The 6,535-nt window shown below is 47.0% G+C and overlaps 1 long non-coding RNA gene across 1 annotated transcript; it reads right to left on the minus strand.

Annotated features, from left to right (window-relative positions):
- Positions 1 to 3,758: 3,758 nt before the first annotated feature.
- On the minus strand, positions 3,759 to 5,299 carry LOC142826683 (uncharacterized). The gene is made up of 2 exons (XR_012900883.2): positions 5,170 to 5,299; positions 3,759 to 4,131 (listed from the first exon to the last, which is right to left on the minus strand). It is a non-coding gene; the product is annotated as an uncharacterized LOC142826683 (long non-coding RNA).
- Positions 5,300 to 6,535: the final 1,236 nt, after the last annotated feature.

Genomic DNA, 6,535 nt, shown 5'->3' on the forward strand with positions numbered 1-6,535 from the left:
GAAAAAAATAAAAAGATCATCTTGAGCAGAGGAAGGAAATAAAGAGACTGGACCCCAAAATAATGGTGCATGTGGCTCTGCTGCTACTGAATAGCTCCATCCCCCACCCTTCTCCCTTCCTTACCCCCCTCCCCCCATCTTCTCTCTAAAGGTGGGAACAAAAAAATCAGTGAAGCCAGGAGTAGTTTCACTCTGCAGCATCTTCCCGGCTGCCTTTGTCTGCTTGCTAATAATAAAAGCCTATTTATAGCTCTGTGCCGAGCAGGGAGAGTTTGCTGTGGGTGACAACGTGATCTGGATTTCACAGTCCATCAGTTTGGATTTGGAGTTTTACAGTCCCTTTTGGATTAATTGAGAACTTGCATAGGGTTTCGGGATGTTTACAGGCACAGTAAATGGGGCATTTGGAGGCATGGTTGAATGTTTAGCAGGCCCTCAGGAGCCAGGTCGGCTGGGGAGAAGTCACTGCACTTTCAGATCCGTCACAGCCTCATCAGGCTTCAGAGAAAACTAGCTCATACTGCACACGATTAGATGTCTAGGTCCTCATATGGCCCCTATTGCTGAGAGCTTCATGCCAATGATAATGATTTATATTACAGTAATGGTTAGAAGCCTTGCCCAAGGTCAGGGTCTCATGAGGTCAGGCCCTGCATAAACACAGTAGCTATGTCTACACTGGCAGGTTTTTGCGCAAGAATGGCCGTTCTTCTGCAGAGCATCCACACTGCCTGCTCGCTCTTGCGCAAGAAGATTTACAGTAAAGCGTGGTCAGAGAGCGCTCCTTGCGCAAGAGCTACGCTCTTTTCTAACAAGCGTAAGCCCTCTTGCGCAAGAGCTCTTGCACAATAGGGCAGTGTGGATGCACAGCAGGGGTTTCTTGAGCAAGAAAGCCCTATGGCTGAAATGGCCATCAGAGCTTTCTTGCGCAAGAGAGCGTCCACACTGCCATGGATGTTCTTGTGCAAAAGCACATGGCAGTGTGGACGTGTTCTTGCACAAGAGTTCTTGCGCAAAAACCTGCCAGTGTAGACATAGCCAGGGAGAGACAATCCTCACCCCAAAGAGTTTATAGCTGAGTCAGAGAGAGGTTGCAGAGAGATGAAGGGACTTGCCCAAGGTTTCACAGGAGTTCAGTGGCAGAGCTAGAAATAGCCCTCCTTAGTTTCAGTCCAATCCCTGACCCATTACACAAATAAGGAATGTTTCCTTCCAACACCCCACTGCATAGGGTGATACGATTTCCTCCTTTTTACAGATGGGGCACCAAGGCAAAGATAGACCTTGTGACTTCCCTAGAGTCACACAGAAGGTCTGTGGGAGAGACAGAATGTGAGTCCAGATTTCTCGCACCCCAGTCCTGTGCTGTAGCTGAAAGACCACCCATCTCATTAGAACAGTCACACCCAAACGAAATTATATGATCTCATTTGCATATTCACTGCAATGCTGGTAACTGAGGGACTGAGTCTACTCATGTACATGGAGGCAGGGATTGAATCAGGCCTAGAGTACAAGTCCCAACTCACACAGGATACAATTAACAGGGTTAGAAAGTCCCAGGAGGAGTTTTCAAAGGGTCCTGATCTGTATACTCACTGTTTGTAGCCAACACTGGACTGAGACTTGCGTGTTGCCAGTAGCACAAACCCTCCTGTAGCAAGTTCAGTTCCCCAAGCTTAGGTTTGATGTTTTACTCTCTCTGAACACATTCTCAGTGAAATGCTGTCAGCCGAATGTACCTGCCCGCTAATTAACCTTTCTCTGTTGCTATTTTCATTGCAAGTCCCAATCCTCCGGGGGTTCGAATGCACTCCTAGAAATTCTCAGAAAGCTGAAACACAGACTCCAGCTGTGAAGCCAGGGGTGAGTTATATTGTCCCAAACATTGGCTTGGCAGCTCTTTCTATCTGGCTGGTGGTGGATAAGTGGTATGACACTAGGCCTGGATTGCTATGCGGACTTGGGTTCTATTCCTTCCTGAGTGATCTTTGGCAAGTGTGTGAGAATAAAATGATCAAACAGGGGTGTCTATACTAGCCTTTCCACTACCTTGAAATCAATGTGGCTTTCCAGTAGCTCTCTGAGTTGGGCCTGTAATTTAAGTACCTAAGTGTGGATTTAGGCTTCTAATTTGAAAGGCACCCAGGGTTGAAAATTTTGGCTTTAACTTCTGTGCATCAGCTTTTCCCCAGTCAAACAGGTGTAATGTGCCACCTGTGTCATGTAGGTGTTGCGAGGCATTAAGGGTGAGGCTTACGGGTTAGCCAGTTAAATATTCACATCCCTACTCCGGGCTCCCTTTCCTCTTGTGCTTATGATTATGAAACTGATCTTGTAAACATCCCACAGCAAATCCATCCTTCTGTAACCCTCCAGCTGTGTCTCCAGCTATGGAACGACAACTTTCCTGGCATAGTTCTCAGATGTGTTGCTAACAATCGGCTTCATCATGTCCTCAAGAGTTACCCCATCAAAAATTATGGCATCTGCTGCTGGAGTGGGATTTTGCAGTGGAACATAGCCCTCTATATTCAGCAGATCAGTTTCCCTGTCTCTCTCTATTGTGATTTAACCTTTCTGCCAGATGGAGCCAGCAGCAGCCAAGGCTGAGTTCAATATCAAGGGGTTGCTTTCCATTCATCCAACACAGAAGTGACTCGAGCTCCCACCCAGTAACCTGGGAAATTCACACAACACACCTGGGCCCCTTTGGGGCTACATCTAGACTACAGGCTTCTTTTGGAAGAAGCTTTTTTTGGAAGCGATCTTCTGGAAAAACTTCTTCTGAAAGAGAGCATCCACAATGCAAAAATGCATCAAGGAAGCGATCTGCTTTTTTGAAAGAGAGCGTCCAGACTGAATGGACTCTTTCTCGCATGTAAGCTGGACGGAGTGGCCACCAGGGCACCTGTGCTTTTTCCTCTTTCCTCTTCTTCCGAAAGAACTCCCTCTTTCCCATCCACACACGCCTTTTTGTGAAAGAGGATTCCCAACGCTGGAAAAACTCTGTTCTTTTGAGTCACTTTCGGAAGAACGCGATTGCAGTGTGGACGTAACTCGGGTTTTGTCGGAAAAATGGCCATTTTCCTGACAAGGGTTTTGTAGTGTAGACATACCCTTGGAGGCAATGCTTCCCCACTCGCAAGCACGGAGTCTGAGCCTAGAAAAGAAACTTTTAATAAAAGGGAGGGAAGTAACTTGGCATTAATTTGGGAAAACACCTCAAACAGGGCTCATAACATGACCATGAGTAACGGTCCCACCCCAAGGAGGTTGGGTAGTGTCCTTTTCCTCTCAGGTTCTTAAGTCCAGCATCCTAAATATACCCTTCACAACCCTTCACTGAACCCCATTAACAGTTGCTGCTCTTAGTCAGTGCAGATCCAGAGTTCAGAGTTGCGTCCACAGAGTTCACCTCCCATCTCCCATCCTGTAGAAGGTGGGAGGTAAAGAGAAATCTCACTTGCCATCCACCTGCTCACGCTCTCTGCCACAGCTCTGTTGGCCTCTTTGTTGGCTCTCAGTCACCATCCCCTGCCGTCCACCTCTTGGCTGTTACTTCTGCCCATCCGCCTCAAGTGATGTCAGCTCTCAGCAATTTCAGCCCTTAGCAAGCAGGGTAAAAGAAACACAGCTCCAACCCCATTAAGGTAAGAGAGGGGCTCCTAATAATACTATTTAGCTCTTATTTCTCAACCCTTTTCAGTTTAGTCCTGCTGAATGTGATGTAGCAAGATTTGTGCCGACATCCACAGTTTTTATTTAAGTCTGTTTATTACCACCACCATCACCTAATCTTCACATGTCCAGGGGGATAGGAGGTGCTTTTAGCATATGGAAACATCTGATATTTTCTGCTTGAGTTTGATAGCCAGATTCAGCATGATCTCTCGTTGGTGCCGCTGGATTAATCAACTCCGCATCTGTGTTTTCTGGGCAAAGCACAGACTCCCCCCCGTCAGCAGAGGAATGGGATTTCTCTGATGGACCTGGCGCTCAGACAAGCCTGTATCTTTTTCACATGTTTGAAGAACTAGTACTAGCCAATAGTAATCTAATATCTTTCGCCACTGTGTACAGTTGGACTTACCCAATCACTAAGCCTCTTCTGCACAACCAAATTAGCATCTGAAAGAGAAATGTGATTAAATTCTCTCATGACCACAGTGGCAATCAGAATTAGTAGAAAATGTCTCCTTACAATGATTGTAAGGTCACATTGAAGCAAAAGCTAAGGACACATCCCTGGTATATCCAACTGTAAAACAATGCTATTTGCTGATTATGACAATACAGCCGCTCCCTGAGTTACGACCACCTCCACTTATGACCATCCGCACTTATGACCAAAGTGGTTGTAACTGCAGGTCTGAGTTACGAACGGCGATCCGCGCTTAGGAACAGCGCAGTCGCCATGTAACTCTATGGGATCTGAGTTACGAACACTTCAAGTTACGGACCAAGTGTTGGTCCATAACTTGTTCGTAACTCGAGGAGCGGTTATACTGTTAAAATGGCTGCCGCAGCCATCACAGCATGAGTTGCTGATGGTCCCATCTCAAAAAATCATTATTAGGTCATCGCCTAAAACTGATACTTTTCATGCATTCATCAAAAATCCCACAATTCCATGTTCAGATAAAGCTAATGTCGACAGTAACAAGGGCTATGTTGAGTATGTAGCGGCTTCATTTAGTGACATAAAAGGGAACTAGTTCAAGATCCACCCCCTTACCGGGGAAAACTAAACCTCACCCAAGGGCATCTTTAAGCGCCCATACTTCCCCACTCACAAGCACGGAGTCGGGATATATCAAAAGAAAAGTGTTATGCTGAAGAGAAGGAAACTCAGCATTAATTTGGGAAAACACCACAACAGTGACTCAGGAGTACGCAAACAATAAGTAAAATTCCCACCCCGCAGCACCTTGGTCAGCGTCCTTTGTCTCAGTTTCCTAGCTTTGTGGCGTGGAAGTCCAATGGGCAGAGATGAAGGTAAGCGGGTGCATCCTGGTGCTCAACTTTGGCAAGAGATGGCTGAGCTGTAGCAAAAGCCAGCAGGGGAGCTATTTAAAGAGCTGGAAGGGTTGCAATAGGACAGTCCCCATAAGAAATGTGAAGTTACTTCCACCGTGACCAATGAACAAGTGTTTTCCCTTCTGCTACCTCATGTATTGTGTGTTGGCTATGGTCAGTGAAGGCTGGAGTCCAGGGGTGCGATCACACGGGTTCCCCTCCTATCCTTAGGAAATGTGAGAGTGATGCCTCCACTACTGATTGTGACATCACATCCACCTTGAAGGCCACCTCTCCTGCTGCTGCTCATTGCTAAAACTGCTGAGTTCAGAGGCTCCTCCATCACCGGGACGGGGCTATCCTTTGTGATTTCACCAGCTGGCCTCTGCCTCATTGTGTTCACAACCCTGTCCCCACACACGTAGCCCCCAGAACTGCACCTCTCTGGTTTCAGATCCGACAGTCACTGAACAAAACCAAGAACTTTCACTGGCCTCTAGCCAGCTCTGTCTATAGACACTGAAGCGGAGAGTGACATGGCTCTTCGGACCCGTTCTGGACAAGTCCACCCCTCCCAGCAGGAACACCTTGGCTACGTCTACACTGCAGGCTTCTTGTGCAAGAACTTTTTGCAGAAGAGATCTTCCACAAAACGTTCTTGCACAAAAGTGTGTCCACACCGCCATGTGCTTTTGCACAAGAGTGCATCCACACTGCCACGGACATTCTTGTGCAAGAAAGCTCTGATGGCCATTCACAGAATGGCCAACGGAGCACCTGTGCTTTTTCCAACACGGGTTTCTTGTGCAAGAAACACTTGGTGTCCATCCACGCATGCCTTTTTGCACAAGAGCTCTTGCACAAAAAGGCTTATTCCTTGTAGAAAGAGGAATAACTCTTGCGCAAAAAGCCCTGTCTTCTGATGATCTACTGTACTTTTTCTTGTGCAAAAACGTGCTTGTAGCGTGGATGCTCCACGAGTTTTTCTGCAAAACCTCTGCAGTGTAGACTTAGCCCTTGTTCTTGTTCATGGTGGTGGAGAGTGCATGGACGTACTCCTGTTGCCACACAAATTCATGACTACCACCCGATGTAGGGAGTGGAATCCAATGTGAGATGACTCTCTTTGAGTAGGGCTTGTTAAGGACAGATGCACTGGCCTTTAGCCATATGGCATGGATAACAACATCTCATTCCCCTTGCGGCCACACTTCACTGGATTTTAAATCAAAGCAGCCACACTTGGTCCTTTTAGCAGAGCAGGTTTGCCTGTTGGTCATTGAAGTAAAGTCAACATGTCCCTGCAGACATGAGGTCTTCCTCCTTACTCACCAATAGATGGCAGGAAAGAATTCATGTCAACCCGCTGGTTTGTTGTAAGACACACGAAATGAGCCCAATTCATCTCCTTGCCCCTTGAGCTGTCATTTGCACCAGGGCAAAATCAGCATATGAAGCTATGGAATCCTTATGGTGGCATGTTGGAGACATAGGGCTGGAGCACCCACAGATACAT

This window comes from Pelodiscus sinensis, chromosome 2, assembly GCF_052426305.1.
Source record: "Pelodiscus sinensis isolate ZL-2025 chromosome 2, ASM5242630v1, whole genome shotgun sequence".
Taxonomy (NCBI): domain Eukaryota; kingdom Metazoa; phylum Chordata; order Testudines; family Trionychidae; genus Pelodiscus; species Pelodiscus sinensis.